The sequence below is a fragment of the Nuphar pumila genome, chromosome 10 (assembly GCF_984573655.1).
Source record: "Nuphar pumila chromosome 10, dmNupPumi1.hap1.1, whole genome shotgun sequence".
NCBI classification, from domain to species: domain Eukaryota; kingdom Viridiplantae; phylum Streptophyta; class Magnoliopsida; order Nymphaeales; family Nymphaeaceae; genus Nuphar; species Nuphar pumila.
Genome location: NC_143258.1, coordinates 73,532,961 through 73,555,859, shown reverse-complemented (window position 1 = coordinate 73,555,859; position 22,899 = coordinate 73,532,961). Strand labels below are relative to the sequence as shown.

The window sequence follows — 22,899 nt, the reverse complement described above, 5'->3', positions numbered from 1 at the left end:
GGGTTTTTGCGAAAGGAGGAAATATAGGGTTCCCTAAAGCTTTGAAAACGGAGAAGAAATTGGGCGTCTCATTGCTAAGACTGAAATAGCTTTTGAAATCAAATGATCTTTCGCAGATGGTTCAGGTTTGACCCTTATCCTGAGTGGGGGAAATCTACCATACAGGTTTCTCAAAAATAGAGAAAGCATGATGGGACCTTCGGAATTTGGACGAACAAATCCGAAAGGGGTTTTTGCGAAATGAGGAAATATAGGGTTCCCTAAAGCTTTTGAAAAGGGAGAAGAAATTGGGTGTCTCATTGCTGAGACTGACATAGCTTTTGAAATCAAACGATCTTTTGCAGATGGTTCAGGTTTGACCCTTATCCTGAGTGGGGAAAATCTACCATACAGTTTTCTCAAAAATGGAGAAAGCATGATGGGACCTTCGGAATTTGGACGAACAAATCCGAAAGGGGTTTTTGCGAAAGGAGGAAATATAGGGTTCCCTAAAGCTTTTGAAAAGGGTGAAGAAATTGGGCGTCTCATTGCTGAGACTGAAATAGCTTTTGAAATCAAATGATCTTTCGCAGATGGTTCAGGTTTGACCCTTATCCTGAGTGGGGGAAATCTACCATACAGGTTTCTCAAAAATGGAGAAAGTATGATGGAACCTTCAGAATTTGGACGAACAAATCCGAAAGGGGTTTTTGCGAAAGGAGGAAATATAGGGTTCCCTAAAGCTTTTGAAAAGGGAGAAGAAATTGGGCGTCTTATTGCTGAGACTGAAATAGCTTTTGAAATCAAATGATCTTTCGCAAAAGGTTCAGGTTTAACCCTTATCCTAAGTGGGTCGTCCATACGGAATTCTTCAATGAGAAAACCGTGATGGGACCGGAAGAGATACTTCCTTCAGAGACAACTCTTTGTGGGAAATATAAACAATGCTAGGTTGCATCAAAATGGATATTGAATGTTTATTTTATTCTTGGAATAGCTAGAAAATTTTGCCAATAAGATAAAATTGTAGTAGATTCAAACACTTCTAAATGTGCACGTATGTGCAAAGATATTCCCTCTTTTACCTAGAGTATTTCCTCCAATGAGGTTAACTCCTCAGTTCTAAGAGTCAAATTCAAAATTTTAGCACTGATGATTTTCTTCAAGGAAGCTATCAATTTCCCTGATATGAGAAGTAGAAGAAATATTATTAATTTCATAAAAGCAGGAAATGAAGAGATATTGATAAAAGAATTTTGCATGAGAAAAGATGACTTTTGGCAGTTTGATATCTGGGTGTTTTCTCTACGATGATCTTTTTTGCACTCCTTTTGAGTCGTTGCACTTTCTCGGTTTTTCACATCATCCTTCATTTGGATGTGTCTTGACTTTTCTCTCTTCTCTTTGGGGAAGGGTACGTCACAAACTCCTTCATCTCGGAGATGCTCTGATCCTTCTTTTTCTCAAGAATTGGTGATATTGGCTCATTGGTTTAAAAAATCTCTAAATGATAGCAACAATCAAATGTCTTTTAGGGTTTGTCGGTAGGTTCATCGCATCCGCCTTCATCTCGACAGTGACCCAAACTTTCCCTGGAAGGATCCATTACAAACTCCGTCATCTTGGAGATGTTTCAAATCTTCTTTGGCCTCGGGGATCTACTCGCTTAATTCGCCTTCATCTTGATGACAATCGAGAGATCTCTTTTGCGGATATTTGATTGCAGCTCTAAATGAATAAATGAGGAGATATGGATTGGGTGGATTCCATTTATAGCTCAAGATATTTTCACTGCCTGATTGCCAGAAAGTCATTTTTAAACACGCGCCATGGCCAAGATCAATATCAATTCGCTTCTGGCTTTTTAACATCATTGAAGATTTCTTTTATTGATCATATCGAGGACATTTCTTACATCCTTTTGGTTGATCAATAGGAAAAGATTTAATTTTTGCCTTTTTTTCGCAAAAAAGTTTCACCTTTTGGAAGGAAATATTAGAGGTAATATAAGGAAATTCTTTTTGTGTAGTCAGACTTTTAGAATCAACTAATGCTTTTAGCAAATTGGCAAATTTTCCATGAATTTCTTTGTGAAATAATCACTCAATATAGATTTTGATGAGAACTTGAGTTGTATCTTCGATTTTGGAAATACATGACCAGCTAAAGCTGAGACTTTTAAAATACATGACCAGCGAAAGCTGGAACCTTTGAAATACATGACCAGCAAAAGCTGGAACCTTTTTAAAATACATGACCAGCGAAAGCAGGAACCTTTTGAAATACATGACAAATAGATGTTGAGATCTTTTGAAATACCTGACCAGCAAAAGCTGGAATGTTTGAAATACCTGACCAGCAAAAGCTGAAACCTTTGAAATACCTGACCAACAAAACTGGAACGTTTTGGAAATACACGACCAACGAGTGTTGGGTCTTTTAAGAAATACACGACTGGTTATAAACATTATACCCGGAAGTTGGGGAATTTGATAGAATTGAGAGGTTAAAACCCGAAGGCTTAGAAATGAGAGAATGGGGAAATTGCACCCTGAAGGCTTGATTTGTGGAATAGGTTGTTTTGGGAGCTCGATAACTGTGAGCTGGGACTTTTTGAGATATATGACCAGTGAGAGCTGGGTCTCTTGGAAATATATTACCGACAAAATCTGGACCGTTTGAAATGCATGACCAGCGAAAAGCTAGGACATTTGAAATACTTGACCAGCAACAGCTGGAACGTTTGAAATACCTGACCAGCAAGAAGCTGGAACGTTTTAAATACATGACCAACGGAAAGCTGAATCTTCTTGGAAATACCTGACCAGCAAAAAGCCGGAATGTTTGAAATACCTGATTAGCAAGAAGCTGGAACGTTTGAAATATATGTCCAACGAATGTTGAATTTTTTGAAATACCTGACCAGCAAAAAGCTGAAACGTTTGAAATACCTGACCAACAAGAAGCTGGAACGTTTGGAATATATGACCAACAAGTTGTTGGATCTTTTCTTGGAAATACCTGACCAACAAAAGCTGGAATATTTGAAATACCTGACCAGCAAGAAGCTGGAACGTTTGAAATATATGTCCAACAAGTGTCAGATCTTTTAAAATACCTGACCAGCAGAAAGCTAGAATGTTTGAAATACCTGACCAGCAAGAAGCTGGAACGTTTGAAATATATGACCAACGAGCGTTGGATCTTTTTGGAATACCTGACCAGCAAAAGCTGGAACATTTGAAATACCTGACCAGCAAGAAGCTGGAACGTTTGAAATATATGTCCAACAAGTGTCGGTATCTTTTGAAATACCTGACCAGCAGGAAGCTGGAATGTTTAAAATACCTGACCAGCAAGAAGCTGGAACGTTTAAAATATATGACCAACGAGTGTTGGATCTTTTTGGAATACCTGACCAGCGAAAAGTTGGAACATTTGAAATACCTGACCAGCGAGAAGATGGAATGTTTGAAATACTTGACCAGCAAGAAGCTGGAACGTTTGAAATACATGTCTAACGAGTGTCGGATCTTTTGGATATATATCAAATTTTTGAGAGACTTAAGTCAGAATTTGGATTTTGTAAAAGTAAAGATTTTGATCAAAGGACTAGATGTAGAACCCCAAATGGGCTTTAATATATGATTGAAGATTTTAAGAAATACCCTAGTGCGAGGACTGGGCTGTAAGAGATGAGTTAACAAAGTGAAACTTTTAGAAAATAAAAGATTCTTTGGTAAAAATTAGTGGAACATCATAGTTTAATTGCATGTGGTCGACTTTCAGGATTTTGTCGCCTTATCCTGAACTGGGAAGGAAGGAAAGAAATACCTCGTTAGCAGGAGGCATCAGGTTTATCCCTTAACCTGAAGGGGAAGAGGAAAAACCCAAGCTGGGAGTCGAATAAAAGATAAAGAGAAACCTGAGTTTTGAAAAACTCGAATTTCTAAAGAAATGATTGATTTCCAATGCGAGGGTTGGATTCAAAAGGAAATCTTGGTCGGAACTCAGAACTTCGAATGAACAGTAAGAAAAACCCGAGCTGGAACTCGAATTTCTAAAGAAATCATGAATTTCCAATGCGAGAATTGGATTCAGAAGGAAATCCTGGTCGGAACTCAGAACTTTGAATGAACAGTAAGAAAAACCCGAGCTGGAATTCACATTTCTAAAGAAATGATGGATTTTCAATGCGAGGATTGGATTCAAAAGGAAATCCTGATCGGAACTCAGAACTTTGAATGAACAGTAAGAAAAACCCGAGGTGGAACTCGAATTTCTAAAGAAATGATGGATTTCCAATGCGAGGATTGGATTTAGAAGGAAGTCCTGGTCGGAACTCAGAACTTTGAATGAAAAGTAATAGAAGGAAAACCCGAGCTGGAACTCGAATTTCTAAATAAATGATGGATTTCCAATGCGAGGATTGGATTCAGAAAGAAGTCCCGATCGGAACTCAGAACTTCGAATGAAAAATAATAGAAGGAAAACCCGAGCTGAAACTCGGATTTCTAAAGAAATGATGGATTTCCAATGCGAGGATTGGATTCAGAAGGAAGTCCTAGTCGGAACTCAGAACTTTGAATGAAAAGTAATAGAAGGAAAACCCGAGCTGGAACTTGGATTTCTAAAGAAATGATGGATTTCCAATGCGAGGATTGGATTCAAAAGGAAGTCCTGGTCGGAACTCAGAACTTCGAATGAAAAGGAATAGAAGGAAAACCCGAGCTGGAACTCGGATTTCTAAAGAAATGATGGATTTCCAATGCGAGGATTGGATTCAAAAGGAAGTCCTGGTCGGAACTCAGAACTTCGAATGAACAGTAAGAAAAACTTGAGCTAGAACTCCGATTTCTAAAGAAATGATGGATTTCCAATGCGAGGATTGGATTCAGAAGGAAGTCCTGGTCGGAACTCAGAACTTCAAATGAAATGTAATAGAAGGAAAATCCGAGCTGGAACTCGGATTTCTAAAGAAATGATGGATTTCCAATGCAAGGATTGGATTCAGAAGGAAGTTCCGGTCGGAACTCAGAACTTCGAATGAAAAGTAATAGAAGGAAAACCCGAGCTGAAACTCAGATTTCTAAAGAAATGATGGATTTCCAATGCGAGGATTGGATTCAGAAGGAAGTCCTGGTCGGAACTCAGAACTTCGAATGAAAAGTAATAGAAGGAAAACCCGAGGTGGAACTCGAATTTCTAAAGAAATGATGGATTTCCAATGCGAGGATTGGATTCAGAAGGAAGTGCTGGTCGGAACTCAAAACTTCAAATGAAAAGTAATAGAAGGAAAACCTGAGCTGGAACTCGGATTTCTAAAGAAATGATGGATTTCCAATGCGAGGATTGGATTCAGAAGGAAGTCTCGGTCGAAACTCAGAACTTCGAATGAAAAGTAATAGAAGGAAAACTCGAGCTGGAACTCGGATGTCTAAAGAAATGATGGATTTCCAATGCGAGGATTGGATTCAGAAGAAAGTCCTGGTCGGAACTCAAAACTGCGAATGAAAAGTAATAGAAGGAAAACCCGAGCTGGAACTCGGATTTCTAAAGAAATGATGGATTTCCAATGCGAGGATTGTATTCAGAAGGAAGTCCTGGTCGAAACTCAGAACTTTGAATGAAAAGTAATAGAAGGAAAACCCGAGCTGGAACTTGGATTTCTAAAGAAATGATGGATTTCCAATGCGAGTAGTGGATTCAAAAGGAAGTTCTGGTCGAAACTCAGAACTTCGAATGAAAAGTAATAGAAGGAAAACCCGAGCTGGAACTCGGATTTCTAAAGAAATGATGGATTTCCAATGCGAGGATTGGATTCAGAAGGAAGTCCCGGTCGGAACTCGAAACTTCAAACAAAAGAATAGAGGGAGAAGCCCGAGTGGAAACTCGGGTTTTTGACAAAAAGTTTTTAATCAAAAGATTGAGTTTTGAAAATTTGTCAGTGCGAGGACCGGACCTGGGATCGAGAATGACCATTTAGAGGACTGAATTTATTTGCATGTGATCTGATTGCCCCCTTATCTTGATTGGGGAAGAAGTAAGAACTGATGAGAAGAGATAGAAATTGATGGAAGTTTTGACAAAAGAGAAGAATCAAGGAAATTTTATGGAATTTTATTTTTGTAAAAGAATCCTCATAGGTAGCATTGTTGCTCCTATGAGGGGTTTCAGGATTATCCCTTATCCTGAATGGAAAAGGAATAACATTTAGGCAAAAATTGATAAAAAAGCTTTGATAAAGAATTAGAAGAATTAGAATTGATAAAATTGGCTGAAAAAAGATTTAGCAGGGATTAATAAAGCTTTAAAAGAGAAAGGCATTCGGGACTATCCCTTATCCTGAAGAAAGAAGGACCTCATAGGATGAGGTTTCAGGTTTATCCCTTAACCTGAAGGGGGAAAAAAGACAAAGAAGGAAGAAGAAATACCTCATGGAAAAAGAGGCATCAGGTTTATCCCTTAACCTGAAAGGGTATTTTTTTGAAATAAGAATTAATAGGAATTAAGAAGAATTAATAAAACGGATGAATAATTAATAAAATGAAAAATTGATAAAATTGATAAAGATGGATAAGCAAAAGGTTGATAAAAGTTGAGAAAAAGAGTTTGATCCTGCCTGCATGTGGGATCTTTAAAATAAGAGAAGAAGATAAGAAAATCATTTTTGGAAAGAAAGATTAACCACGAGAGCTAATCTTTGAAAGGGGATCATTCATGAGAGATCATCATGAGGGTTAATTTTTTGAAGCAATGATTTGTAAACCAATTTGTAGAAAATATGATCAACACGAGGGTTGATATTTGAATGCAATGATTCAAAATCAAGTTTTTTAGAAAATATGATCAACGCAAGGGTTAATCTTCGAACGCAATGATTTGAAATCAATTTTTTAGAAAACATAATCAACACCGAGGTTGATCTTTGAATGCAATGATTTGAAATCAACTTTTTAGAAAATATGATCAACACAAGGGTTGATGTTTGAATGTAGTGAAATCAATTTTTTGGAAAATGAGATCAACACAAACGTTGATCTTTGAATGTAATGAAATCAATTTTTGGAAAATGAGATCAACACAAGGGTGGATCTTTGAATGCGATGATTCGAAATCAATTTTTAGAAGATATGATCAACACAAGGGTTGATCTTTGAATATAATGATTTGAAATCAACTTTTTAAAAAAAATATGATCAACACAAGGATTGATGTTTGAATATAATGATTTGAAGTCAATTTTTTGGAAAATATGATCAACACAAGGGTTGATCTTTGAATGTAATAAAATCAAATTTTGAAAAATGAGATCAACACAAGGGTTGATCTTTGAATGTAATGGTTCGAAACTAATTTTTAGAAAATATGATCAACACAAGGGTTGATCTTTGAAATATAATGAGATCAATTTTTTGGAAAATTTGATCAACACAAGGGTTGATCTTTGAAATATAATGATTTGAAGTCAATTTTTTTTGGAAAATATGATCAACACAAGGGTTGATCTTTGAATGTAATCAAATTTTGGAAAATGAGATCAACACAAGGGTTGATCTTTGAATGTAATGGTTCGAAACTAATTTTTAGGAAATATGATCAACACAAGGGTTGATCTTTGAAATATAATGAAATCAATTTTTGGAAAATATGATCAACACAAGGGTTGATCTTTGAAATATAATGATTTGAAGTCAATTTTTTTTGGAAAATATGATCAACACAAGGGTTGATCTTTGAATGTAATCAATTTTTGGAAAATGAGATCAACACAAGGGTTGATCTTTGAATGTAATGGTTTGAAACTAATTTTTAGGAAATATGATCAACACAAGGGTTGATCTTTGAAATATAATGAAATCAATTTTTGGAAAATATGATCAACACAAGGGTTGATCTTTGAAATATAATAATTCGAAATCAATTTTTAGAAGAATATGATCAACACAAGGGTTGATCTTTGAAATGCAATGATTTTGAAATCAATTTGTAGAAAAATATGATCAACACAAGGGTTGATCTTTGAAAAAGGTTGTAATAGAATATTTGAACTAAAATTTTCATGACTTTTGAAAGACCCTCATAGGTAATATCATTTCTCTCATGAATGATGTCAGGATTGTCCTGAATTTTAAAAAAATAAATTTGATGCCCCAATATAGCAAAAAGAAGAAAGTATTGAATATCAAAGATATAAAGAAAATTGACATTTCATTGATAAGCAAAAGTTGATAACAGAACTGGATATTTACAAGTATTTTAACTAAAAGAAATCACAAAGAGTGGGCTGACTTTCCCCTACAGAGCGACTAACAGAAAGGGATGAAAGCGAAAAACTCTTGGTATTCTCAATTCTCTGATTGGTCTGGAAAAGGTCCGGTTGAAACTGCAGGCTGCTCTTCTCCTTCCTCTGGTACCAGAAGCTCTTTATCAATGTAATCCTGCATAATGTTTTTGAGGATGAAGCAGCGCTCCGTGTCATGCTCCCTTGCTCGATGAAACTTGCAGAAGCGATCTTTTAATTTCCCCTTGGTGACAGAGGGATCATCCTGCTTTGGGAGTTTGATCATTTCTTTCTCGAGCAGATATTGGAGAACTTCTTCAATCGGCTGACCTAGAGGAGTAAGCTGACGATCATAGCCCCAACCTTCATGCTTTGCTTTCTTCGGCTTGCTTGACTTCTGCCGAGTGCTGACCCCTGCCTGGTAGCTGGACTGAGCTTGCATGTTTAGGAGATCTGGATGCTTTTCTTCTTTATTTTTGACGAAGAGATTCTTATCAACGCAATCCTGAACGATATTCTTGAAGATGAAGCAATGCTCAGTGTCATGCCCTGTTACTTGATGGTATCTGCAAAACTGGTCTATATATTTTCCCATGACTGTGAAAGGGCTGGCGGCTTTTGGGAGCCTGAGTAATCCGCTAGAAAACATGTATTCGAGGACTTTGTCGAGCGGTTCATCCAAAGGAGTGAAATCTCTACCCTTGCTCCAATCCTTGCGCTCTGGTTCTTCTTGCTTCTTGTCTCTTTGTTGAGGACTGTATTGAAGAGGTCTATCACGGTTTTCACAATATTTCCCTATCTGGATTTTATACTCTCTCAAATTGCTGCCCTGGTTATCTTGATTGTTGCTCCTGCTGGCTTTGGATTTTCCTACACCGATATTGCCGTGTTCATTCATGGGGAAAGTGACAGGTGCCTTTCTTTCTGTGGGAGCTTTTCCGCAACTGGCTTCAGCTTGTTCAGATAATATCTCAACCATCATCCTTTTGAATAATTGGTATATCGCGGGATCGATCTCACTTTTGCTGTCCTGAACTCCCTTTCTGACAGATTTTTGAGAATCCATTCCTTACTCTCTCTGCTTGTAACTGGGATGTTAGTGCAATCTCTGAGCTTTGCCTGATTCAACTGATAGCGCCAATGCTCTCCGTAGAGCATAAACGGGCCTTTTAGAAAAGATCTAGGAAGAAATTTTAATAAAGGAGGAAATCATAATCTCAATATGAAAACATCCCATTACGAGGGATCCGGTTGTCACCAAAATTTGCGACAACCGCACTGTTTTTCTGAAAAAGGATAGACAAGTAAAATGTGAATTTTGAAAAGGACATATCATGACAAAAGATGTTTTATTGTAAAATGAGGGTAAAGAATAGAAAAAAAGAAAAGGAAAATTTTTAAGAATTGCAGGCACGATCAAAAAAGAATTAGAAGAAATTAAGAGAAGAAAAATGAAAGATACACCTGGGTTTTAAAATAAAGAGGAAATTTTAAATAATATATACCCGGGTTTTGAAAAATATAGGGAATGTAAAATATCATACAATCATAGATATACAAACAAGGATGTACAAACAACAATCCCTAGAGGCTGACTCTAAATGCAATATTTTGAAATGGCTTGTAGGACCTTAATCCTAACTCTAGGGTTCAGATCATCTGATTCCAATCAAGATACGCCGATATACTCAAGCCGAAGCTCGAAGTACGTGGCATAGAAATATTTTTCCGGTTCTAAGGTAATGGCTTCCCAACATCCTTGAGCACTTACCGATATACCTCGGACTATAGCCCTTAGGTACGTGGTAGGGGGGGCGCGAACCCAAATAAGTGGTCCACTTGTGAGGCTCTCTCCCGAACTATGGTTCAGTGAGACAGCCCAGCAACGTGAAGACCGGGACAATATAGGTAAGGAGGTTTTCAAAATATGCTCAACATGAAAGAAATCAGATGGCTCTAATGCAAGTCCTAAAGAGATAGATTAAAAATGAAGAGAAGCATACACTTGCATACATTGTTTGCATTCAATCCCTAAAATTGAGGAGAGTTGTATTTCAAACCTAAGTCTAATGTGAACATGGAATAATCTCCTCTATATGGTCCTACCAAACCATACTTAAATCCTATATGCAATGATGTCAGCTTAGGACAGAGTTTAGGCCCCTAAGGTTTGCATGGAAATGAAGCTGACATTTGAAGAATAAAGACTTAGATAATGTCAAAGCAAAAGAAAAGGCATTAAATTCGACCGGACGAAGACGGGTACCATCTCGGTCGCCAAAACTGTGATCATCGCAAAATTTTTCCTCTCTTGTAATATTCTCTCTTTTCCTTCTCTTTTCCTTTCCAGCTCCTATTTCCTCCTTTTTAAAGGGAGGAAATAAAAGATAGAAAGAGAGAGAGAAGAGAAAAGAAGAGAGAGAGAGGAATTCTTTTGCGGGGTCTCACTTGACCTTAATTTTGAAAGTATTTTTTAAAATAACTTGCCTCCGTTTTTTAAATATTTGCGGGAAAATTGGGAGACGGGATCCGCTCGTTGGTACGAGGTTTGACCGTTCATGGTGCCTTTACCAGAGGTAATCGAACCAAGGGTCGAATTTATGCCTTTTGCTTTGCTAAGAAATTATCTAAGAATCTATTCTAAGTCTAAATGCATAAAGAATCATGCTTGTGCAAATGCGAAGATGTATGCTCCTTTTAAAAATGATTTGAAAAATTCTCAAGTGTTTCTGAGATGAATCAGATAATGGAGTGAAGAAATGATTTCTAACTTTAGAACTTAAGATTTAAAGTTCTAAGTTTTTAGAATAATCAGAGCTTAGGAAAATAAATTTGGATCTTGAGAGAAATGATTTTGAAACTGAGATAAAAAGAGAAGAAAGGAAATTTCAAAGTCATAAATGGATTTTGAATTTTGAAGTTTTGAACTTGGATGAATAATTGGAATGGAATTGAATTCTAATTTTGAAGCTTTGAAATCAAAGTAAAATGTGGGAGATCTAAATAGAATTTTTGAGAAATAGAATTGATTTGAAAGTTGGAATTTTCAAGATGAAATCCGAATCCAAGATCTGGATTCTGAATAGAGTTCAAAGTTGAATTTTGGATTTAGGATCCGAAATGGGAACTTGATTTGAAATCTGGAAATGAAATGGAATTGGTTCTAAGAATTGGAATCAAGATGAAATTTGGATCTGAAATTTTGAATGGAATTGGATTGAAGATTTGGAATCCAAGATGAAATTTGGATCTGAAGTCTAAGATCCAAGATAGGATTGGATTCTGGACCCTAAGATGGAATTGGATCTGAAGTCTGAGATCCAAAGTAGAATGGGATTCTGGATCCTAAATGGATTTTGGATCTGTAATCTGAGATCCAAAGTAGAATTGATTTTGGATCTTAAGGTGAATTTGGATCTGAAGTCTAAGATCCAAAGTGAAGTCTGGATTCTGGATCCTAAATGGAATTTGGATCTGTAATCTGAGATCCAAGGTGGAATTGGAATCTGGATCCTAGAAATGGATTTGGATCTGAAATCTGAGATCCAAAGTGAAGTTGGATTCTAGATCCTAAATGAAATTTGGATCTGTAATCTGAGATCCAAGGTGGAATTGGAATCTGGATCCTAGAATGGATTTGGATTTGAAATCTGAGATCCAAAGTGAAGTTGGATTCTGGATCCTAAATGAAATTTGGATCTGTAAAGTCCAAATAGGATCTTTAAAGATGGATCTGGGTTTTGAAAAATTTTAAGAAGATTTAGATTTTGAGATTCATAATCAATCTCAAATTGTATCTGAAGATAAGAAGATAAACTTGATTTTGATTTCGAGAATGAATCAGAAACTTCAAAGTTAAATTTGAACTTTTGAAATTGAATTTTGAATTTGGATGGGAATTTTGAATATAAAATGATTTTGAAATTTCAAAGTCAAATTGGACTTTGAAATTGGGATAGAATTGGAATTTGAAATAGAAGCTTGAAGAAAAATGTTCAAAATCACTTGGGTTTTTGAAAGGAATTTTTGAAAAATATGATGCAATTCTACCCTAAATGATGAAATGAATTTAAATACTTTTGAATTTGGAATTTCGAAAAGCTATTCCATTCTTTAAATGAATTAAAAATGAAGTTGAAGACATAATACATCTCTGACTATGGTCATTGAATGTATTATGTAATAACTACATTTAAATTCAAGTGAAGAATGAAATACATTTTTGGTGCTTTTATAGAATTTAAGATGAAATTAACTCTCGATATACCCTGACTATGGCCATTGGTATATATGTTGAATTAATTTTAAATTAAATTCTGATAAAAGAGGAAAATATTTAAAGAAAATATGATGATTTTTGAAAAAGGATCCAATGTGGATCCAGTGTTATTTTATAAAAGATTAAAATACTAAGTCTTGTTTACATCCCGACTATGGTCGTTGATGCAAATCATCAACTTAGGATTAATTTACCTCTTACGAAATGGTGCACGTGCCATTCGTGTTTCACCATTGTGAGATTTTGAAATGAAAGATAAAATAATATGGAACAAGTAATGTTTAGCATATATACATGCTCATACATTCTAATCTAAGACTGAAAATATACCCCTTATCATAATCTAGTTATTACGATATTGAGTTACAACTTCTAATTTAAGAAAAGAAATAATATTTTCTACACACTTCCTGCAAAAGATGGGGTTAGCCACAAAGCCGAATTGCCTGAATATAAATAATAATGGAAGATACCAAGTAAAATTCAAAATATCATGGTCATGTTATATGAGAGATGCACACATGAATCTGGTCATCTAAATGTATATGAAGATGTCATGGGAATGCATGATAATGTTCAATGGTACATAGATGAATGATAGGGTAGGGTTGCAGAAATATAAGTGATTAACATGCATGTGCCATCACGATAGATGATGGAATTGAAGGCTAGCTGTGCAGAAACTAACATACTATGGTAGGTATAAAAGCAGGACAGCGAACAACAATGTAATACATAAATGACAAACAGGATATAAAGATGCTGCAAATGATATGGCAGAAGTTTGGAGGTGGTGTGTGTTGGCATCTTGTGGTGTGAAATAATCAACTTCTATTACCAATGAAGTGTCAACAATTACATGTTGACAAGATTTGTTCCCATGACCAGTATGGCACTCAACTTGCATCTTTTGAGGATCAAGTATTTGCTTCTTCTTCGATCTCTTTTCCAGTTGCAAATTTTTAGGATCATCCATATTTGATGTGAGGGATGCTTCCTCTAATTTACTTCATCTGAAGGCTTTTGTTCTGTTTATCTTGAATTTTCACACGTTCTCTATCCTCCTCCTTTGATTGTTCAAGGAAAAATTCACTTCTTTGACCTGATTGACAAAACTGATTCTCAAAATGAGAAGGTGATTTACTCTATAAAGAATCAACCCCTCGATCATATTTGTTCTGTAGAACATCAAGAGTTTCTTCTTTCCAAGAGCTACCAATTTGATTCCTTTGATATGCAGCTCTGAATTTATCATGTACCTTAACATATTTACCGCTATCGATTTATCTGTCAGCTAAATTCACTTCCTCAGAGTCAGAGAAGTACCTTCCAATGATACTTGACACTGAAACCATTTCTGATATGCTTCCACAAGGAGTTTCCATAGATGCACAATTTCTATCAACTTCATTTACAGAAACATAGGGATAATTTTTCCTGGAAAATATATATTACAAGATATTTCTTGGGAAGTATGATGCAGCAACTTGTTTTTGTGGGTTTGGAAATGACATAGTGGTGAGAGGGTTGCTGTTAACAGGCTAAGGGCTGTAGTTCCCAAAAGAAGCAGATATGTCTTTCCCTTAATAGGATGAAGATTTGAGGCACGACTTTAAAAGGACAAAAGCAAATCCTCCAACTTATGCAAAAGAAACACCAACCCGGAAAGAAGACCTCATTCCATATCCAAAGGCCTTGGTCACCACATAATCACTATTGTTTTTATTATAACAACCAGAATGACAGATGCAAGAATATCTACATGGCTCCACAGAAATTGGACGTGTATAAGCATTCCAATGCTAACAAGAAAAAGTGTCGCAAATAGGTTACAAATGGGTTCCACCTGACCTAGTGTATTCCGAGCAAAATCAGTGGTTGATACCATAACACCAGCAACAAATGACCCCAACCCAAGACTGAGGCCAAGTTTATCACTGCACCAAGCTAATAATAAGCAAAAAAAAGCCACAGAAACTAGCTGATAAAGCTCATTTGTCTGGGGAGACAACTGGCTCATCAACTTCAATGAACGGGGAACAAATGAACAACACAATATGGATGCAGAAGTCAAGAAACACGGACAGCACAAACAACAGTTTTGCTATTGATACAATCCCTTGAATAAGGCCACCATTGCCACCTAAAACTTGAAGCAAAGCAAATAATAGACCAATAACGCAGTTTTGGAAAATAAGTGTTCTGATTGTGACCTGGCTATGAACAACATTGGTACTATTACACTCCACCGACAATTTGAGCACCACAGCTGTTGATGACATGGACAGAAAAGCACCAACAAATATCCCTTTAACAACTTTGCACTGCATAGCACTGCAGTCATGGTATATAAGCACATGAAAATAACAAACTGGAGCAGACCAACAAGTTTTGTAACAGGCCTAACGGCTTTTAACTTTGCTCTGCTATATTTTGATAATAGTACTGAAATCTTGTACAAGTTGCTACTTCAGAGGGTACAAACCAGAAATTCTCCTATTCTGGGAAACCTGAACACAGGGCACTTCCGGATCATCTTGATATAGATGAATATCATTTATTGATGTCCCTTTACTAGAAATGAATTTCACAAAACCCACGGGAGGTATGCCTGGCTGGCACAAACCTTCTCATATCACAAGGTAAAAGGTTTATACTGAAACTTTCACTGAGACTGGAAAAAGCATCCATAGATTATTTCATAGTGTGAAGCTAATGACAACAGTTTCACCACTACAAGAGTAATCATAGCAAACAAACATCATGCTTGGTATTTCTTAAGATGAATATTACATCTGCGACTTTATCAACATATTAATGAGGGATTGTACCTCTTTTTCAAGGGAAGAAAATGCAGCTGGTGGATGGATGCCACAACAATATGGGGGTGATGGCAATGTCAATAAAACTTCAAACCATCTGTCGAGCTCAGTGACTACACCGAGTGGTCTTATACTGTTCTGAAGGTTTTTCTCCAGTTGAACCGGTGTGAGAAGAGGGGAAGGGAGGAGTGAAGGAGGAGAAGGAAGAAATGAATCCGTGAAGCAGGAAATGGGGGTGCGGGGGTGAGAAGCGGATGGATTAGGGTCTCCTCATTGTGCCCTTCTTAAAAAGAGGGGACGATGGTTCGAGAAGGGTAGGCAGTTGAGAATAAAGGGCGAAGGTGACAGCCGCTGGTGATGGAAGGTGGAGAAGGAGAAGGATCGAGCGAGATGGTGATTGTGCGGCTGGAGGTTTTTGAGAATGGAGGCCGAAAGGGAGAGGGGTTTCAAGGGTTTCGTAAAAGGGAAACCGAGAAGGGGAGAAAAGGAGAAGAAGAAAGAAAGGGTTTGAAAAAAAATTTGGTTTTTCCCAAAAAGAAGCTCCTTCAAAAGTTTTTCATAAAAAATGTTTTTTTTAAATGATATTTTTAGCAAAATTGACTTAAAAAGTTTTAAACTCATTCGTTTTTCTCATAATTTTCCTAATTTTTTTGGTTTTTGCATTATCTTTTAATTTTTTTATATTTTTATAATAAAATCCTAAAGTCTGTGCGAAAATAAAGATTTAAAACTATTTTTTTGTGTTTTTATAAAATATTTACACAAGGGGAATTTTTCTGAGAATTTAAAAAAGTTATTTTGTGAAAAATTCTTCAGAAATGGGTTTGGATCCGGATTTTGAGGAAATATGGATTTAAAGTACTGGATTCGGATCCGGGATTAATTTTGAATATACCAATATGGAATTTAATTCAGAAAATCTGAAGTTGAGCTTTAAAATTGCTTTGATTTTCTCAGAAAACGGGGTTAGGGGCAAAACGGTCATTTTTACAAAACTTTGAAAATTTTACGGTGTTCACAGATTCCTTTGTTACTCTTAAATTCTTTCCTAGTCCTAAAATGTCTGCCGACTATCATGAATGGTGGCAAATTGTTTGTCCTCCACCTCTTTGTCAAGATCAATAAAATCATATTTTTCTCATTCCAATAAAATTCTCTTTCTTTGTCATGGTTCGACGACCTCATGTGAACACCCCAAAATTTTCAAAATGTTGTAAATATCTCCTTTTTGCCCTTTTCCCCCATTTTTTGGGTAATTGAGTCAGTTTCTAATCTAAATTCCATTTTATTTCTCAAATTTTTCTGAAATTAAATTCATTTTACATATCTGACTCAATTTCGGATCCGGATCTAGATCAAAATCCAAATCTGAGCTTCATTATCCAATTTTTTTAATCAATTTCTAAAAATTACCAAAATAACTTTTGAAAAGCTCAGACACTTCGTCCGGTATCCGTTTGGATCCATCGAATTGTATTTCTCAATTCGAGGTTTAAAACTCGAATATTTTCTCGAAAACTTGGGTCCAAAACCCTTTCTTCTGAAGAAATTTCTACGAAATGGTCTGAAATTCTCAGAAAAATACTTTTGTAAATATTTCTCAGAAAAATACAAAAAAATTAGCGTTTAATCTTTGTTTTCATGTAAAAAACTTAGATTCTGTTCCAAAAATACAAAAAATGGAAAAATCATGCAAAAAACCAAAGAAATTAGGAAAGACTACGTGGTTTTTGAAGATTTTGCCGAAAAACTCACCTTTAACCACCTTTTTAGAAAAATCTGAAAAGGAGGCCCCTTTTTGGAAAAACTGATTTTTGATGTTTAAGGGTCGAGTTAGGGTTTTGAAAACCCTAACTCGCCTTCCTCCATCACCCATCTTCTCCCCCCCCCCCCATGTGCGAGCTGCTCTCCATGGCCTTCCTCCGAACCCTCCATCACCAACAACTTCATTCTCCTCCATTCATCTTCAACAAACCATCTCTCGAAGCCTCCCGAGCTCCTCCACCCTCCGATCACTGCGCTCTCACTCGGGTCGTCAATCAGAAACGGAACCTTTCTCTCAGGAAGCTTCTCCTTTCCTCTATAAAGGAAGACCAGCAAGAAACGAGGGGGGGGGGATTTCTTTTTACCATCGGCTTTCACGTAGCAATCCACTCTTCACCTCTCATCTACATTCCTCTGATCCATCTCTTCTCATCGACCTCTCCTTCAAAATAGTCGAAGATCGAAAGCACCTGCGAACTCGGAGGGCATCCCCGCAGCAAGTGGCTGTCATCAATTCTTCTTCACAGTGCCTCTTCTGCAGGAATCGAGAGATCAGCATATCCCTCTGCAGCCATATGTCTACCAAATCAAAATAACCAGTAAAGAGTTTCATCCGAAAGGCCAGAGAAGATTCCTTCTCAGTTGGCTGAGAAAGATTATCTATATCAAGCCACGGTTCTGGAGGTCTATAACTTATAACTCTCTCAAGTTGCCTTATAAATTGAATACATCGATATCTCCTTTTACTTGCATTTTAGATGTTCTCTAGCTCGACGGTTAAGTTGCCTTTGCATATATGTTAGTACTTACATGATTGTCTTGGCATCCTCACCATCTCTGATAGTTATCTGTGTTGTTTTCTGTATCAACATGTTCATGTTGTTAATCGCCGACAGTTAACAGACGATTACCCTAAAATTATTATGGCAGTATGTTGTGGATATGTGTGCTCCTAAATCTAAGAGTTTAAGCTGTTAAAAAAAAAAAAAAGGGGGGGAAACAAAACTCCTGTCATGTTTTCATTTCTTCAGTTACTTTAAGACATCCAGGTGTTCCCATTAGTGTGATAAATAATGATGTTGCTTGGTTCTGTTGATATTTGGATACAATAGAATGTCATTTTTCACTTTCAAATGACTAGGCATTCACCTTCACGCTTGCGAGAGATAGATTGTTGAAAACAGCTGGGGAAATGGTAGAACATCATAAAGCATCTGATGATTTAAGTGATAACAGAGGTAACTAAAGGCTTGGCTAGAAGATTTTCTCATGGAACGCATGATAGTTTGAACAATTAGGTGGACAGAAAAATTGCTCGTTATGGAACAACATCATAATAGAGATGTGTTGTTACAATATACATCTGAGATCGAGGCTTCACCTATAAAATCCTTCAGCAGATAAGGCAGGGAAAGTCAGATATATTGATGAACAAAAGAAACCTGTTAAAGAGTCCATTAACCAGGTAAACATCTAGTTGGGGAGTAGAAAATAGCAGTAAGCTTTTTTTTTAGACATAGCAAGGTGCTTAAGTGATACTTTTTCTTCTATGGCTGTCATACTGTTAGAGATGCTTTACTCACTTCCATGCACCAACTCTTTGGGTAAGTCACAGAATCACAACTGATGCCCTGGTAGATGACCCATCCTCGCATATAGGGAATCCACAACCATCAGACCAACTGGAGTAATGGACATCTGGATTTTTTTTTCTCGCATGTCTCTCTTTCATTGTTTTCCTAATAAACATGCATAATTTCCATCCTGATAGTGCTTGTATTGATTCAGATCTGGATTTGATCCCTGGATCAATCCTAATCATAGGATCGCTGCCATATGATCGCTATTCGGTTTCATGTCATCAGTTTGAATTCTTTTGTTGCTTCTTTGAAAATAATGGAACAAATATAATCAATCCCATTTGATGGGAATGTCTGCTGAAGATCAGTGACGTTTGGGTTCTAGATTTATGTCGATTGATTGATTAGAAGTTAGTCACTGATCATTAAATTTTTAGGCAGTCTGAGATTTTGAACTTGTTAAGTACTGTAGCAGAACACTAGTGATACAACCTGATGAAACCTCTATTGTATTCCATTTACCCCCACCAGCATATATACATTTACCTGTTGTATAGTATTTCCTGAGCATGTTTATCATATTACAGCCTTCACCTTTTACACCCTGCAGTATTTATTATAGCACACAATTCATTACCATTCTCACTATGCACGAGTGCATGGTGTTCATGTATTATCTGTCACCCTGTAGAAAGCCCATTTGCATGTATCATATTCTGAGCATCAACATATCGTGCTTCATTAGCATGGCAACTCATCATCCAGATATTTTTGGTCTTCATTGCAAGTCTTACATTTTGTTTCACATCACATTTTTTTGTGTTTTGTCATTGTATTATAAACATACACCTAGCCTCCATGCATTCACCATAGTCACCTTTTCTGTATATTACACTCTCAACCCCATCACCAATCCCTAACACCCACCTAGGCATCAGCATCTTCCCCTGTATTCATTCTAAGTGTACAACACCTCCTTGTATATCTATACTTCATCTCTAACATATGTTGGAGCTTTCATTTTACTAAGGGATCTATGTTAATAGTCTGTTTCTGTTGTGAGTTTACCTAGGCCTTAGATATCTCTTATTATGTACCATTCATACAACATATCTTTAGTATGTTTTATTGTTAGCATCTAGGTAGTGTGCATATATTTAGATACCAAAGTTAATAAGTCTCAATAAAATTTTAACATTGCTGCAACTCAATCTTAGCATTTTTTTTTTCCACCAACCGACCCCAATGTACTGTAGTTTTCTTCACATCAGCCCAACGAAGGTTGGGGTTTCTTCCATTTCATAATATGTTTACATCACCCTTAGGCAAATACATGTAGGTTTGCATTTACCTCAAGGCATTGCTTATGCCTTCCTCATATGGGTTTTCATTATACGTATATATATGCTTTCTCATTAACATAAGGCATATGCATGAACTTTTCATCAATTGCATTCTAAATTCAATATGATATTTGCAATCTCTCTCTGTATTCGTATGTTACTTTGTGCTAACTCCGTCTTGCAGAAAAGATGTAAAAACATCAAATTCTCCCCTAGATTAGGATTCTAATTTCAATTTAAAGGTTGTAATGATTAGATATTAATGAGAACTCTTTACTTTTTCAGTTTAGAATAGAATGAATGAACATTGTAAACATCATGAATTATTTGTTCTTCATGCATTTTTCCTTTATTTCTCGAAATCTCACAATGGTGAAACACGAATGGCACGTGCACCATTTCGTAAGAGGTAAATTAATCCTAAGTTGATGATCCACATCAATGGCCATAGTCAGGGTGTGGACAAAATTTAGTATTTTTATCTTTTACGAAATAACACTGGATCCACATTGGATCCGTTTTCAAAATTCATCATATTTACTCAAATATTTTCTTCTTTTATCAAAATTTAACATAAAATTAATTCAAAATACATACCAATGGCCATAGTCAGGGTATATTGAGAATTAGTTTCATTTTAAATTCTATAAAAGCACCAAATGTGTTTCATTATTCACCTGAATTTAAATATAGATTATTATATAATACATTCAATGACCATGGTCAAGAATGTATTATATCTTCAATCTTATTTTGATTCATTTAAAGAAGGGAATAGCTTTTCAAAATCCAATTTCAAAATTATTCAAATTCATTCATCATTTAGGATAGAACTGCATCATATTTTCTAAAATTCCTTTTTCAAAACTCCAAGTAATGTAAATATCTTCCTCAATCTATCTTCAATCCTACTCAAATCCAATCCATCCTTTCATTTTTCGAAATTCTATTTTTAATCTCAAAGTTCAATCCAAACTTTGAGATTTCAAGTTCATTTTTATATATTCAAATTCAAATCAGATTTCAAAGTTCAATTTGATTTTGAAATTTCAAATTCATTTTCAAAAGCTCTAATCAAACTCAAAGTTCAATTTAACTTTGAGATTCTTGATTCATTTTTCTAAATTTCAAATTTCAAATCCAAGGTCCAAATTGACTTTGGGATTCATTTGTATATTCAAAATTCATTTTCCAAGTTCAAATCTAACTTGGAAGTTTTTGACTCACCTTCTGAATATAACTCCAAATCCATTTTAGGATCCAATATTCAACACAGTATTCAACACTCATATTGGATCTCAGACTTCAGATCCAATTCCTCCTTAGGATCCAGACTCCAATTTCACATTTGGATCTCAGACTTCAGATCCAAATCCATCTTAGGGTCCAGAGTCCAACTCTACATTGGATCTCAGATTTAAGATCAAGTTCCATTTTAGGATCCAGAATCCAATTCCACTTTGGATCTCAGACTCCAGATCCAATTCCATTTTTAGGATCCAGATCCCAACTCTACATTGGATCTCTGAATCTAGATCCAATTCCATTTCAGGATCTAGAATCCAATGCCACTTTGGATCTCAGATTCCAGATCCAAAATCAATTTTAGGATCCAGAACCCAGTTCTACCTTGGATCTCAGACTTCAGATCCAAATTCCCTTTAGGATCCAGAATTCAATTCCATCCTGGATCTCAGATTTTACATCCAAATTCTATTTCAAAACCCGGATCCAGTTCCATCTCAGATATCAGATCAAGATTCCATTTCAAATCTAAATTCATCTTCTATTTTCAAAAGCCAATATTATTTCTCAAATCTGAATTCAAAATTCAAATTCCTACATTGAATTCAAAATCGACCCTTGAAAATCGATTCTAAATTCAAAAGGTCCATTATGACTCTGAAAGTCTCAATTCTAAATTCCTCTTTCCACAGATTTATCCCTCCTAAATCCAAGTCCAAAATTCAAAGTCCATTTCAGACTTTAAAATTTCCTTTCTCTTTCCTTTTATCTCACCTTCAAATCATCCTTTTCCAAAAATCAAAAATTTACTTTTCCAACTCTGATTTACTTCAAAGACTTAGAACCTCTCTGATCTATCTCAAGTTCTAAAGTTAGATTCAAACATTTCTTCACTCCCTTATCAAATTCATCTCAGACATACTTGGAAATTTCTAAATCAATTTTCAAAAGAGCATACATCCTTGCATTGCACAAGCATGATTCTTTGTGCATTTAAATCTTTTAGGATAAATTCTTAGATTATATTTAGGCAAAGCAAAAGGCATAGATTCGATCCTTGGTTCGATTACCCCTGGTAAAGGCGCCAGGAACGGTCGAACCTCGTACCGACGAGCGAATCCCGTCTCTCCATTTTCCCGCAATATTTTCAAAAACGGAGGCGAGTTAAATTTCTAAATACTTTTTTTTCAAATCAAGGTCAAGTGAGACCGCGCAAAATAGTTCCTCTTCTCTCTCTCTTTCTTTCTTTTCTCTTCTCTTTCTCTTTTCTGTCTTTTATTCTTCTCCCTTTAAAAAGGAGGAAAATAGAGGTTAGAAAAGGAAAAGAGAAGGAAGAGAGAGAAACCACAAGAGAGGAAAATTTTGCGATGATCACAGTTTTGGCGACCGTGATGGGACCCGTCTTCGTTCGGTCGGATCTATGCCTTTGCTTTGCTTTTATATAATCTAAGTCTTTATTCTAACATATGTCAGCTTCATTTTTCATGCAAACCTTAGGAGCCTAGACTCTGTCCTAAAGCTGACATTATTTGCATATAGGATCTAAGTATGGTTTGGTAGGACCATATTGAGGAGATTATATCCATGTTCACATTAGACTTCG

The 22,899-nt window shown here is 36.0% G+C and overlaps 2 pseudogenes; both read right to left on the bottom strand.

Moving 5' to 3' along the window:
• LOC149826834 (K(+) efflux antiporter 5-like) overlaps positions 1–13,518 on the bottom strand; it is a 136,038-nt pseudogene extending 122,520 nt beyond the window's left edge.
• Positions 13,519–13,825: 307 nt separating this feature from the next.
• On the bottom strand, positions 13,826–17,963 carry LOC149826833 (K(+) efflux antiporter 5-like; annotated as a pseudogene).
• Between the last annotated feature and the right edge of the window lie 4,936 nt (positions 17,964–22,899).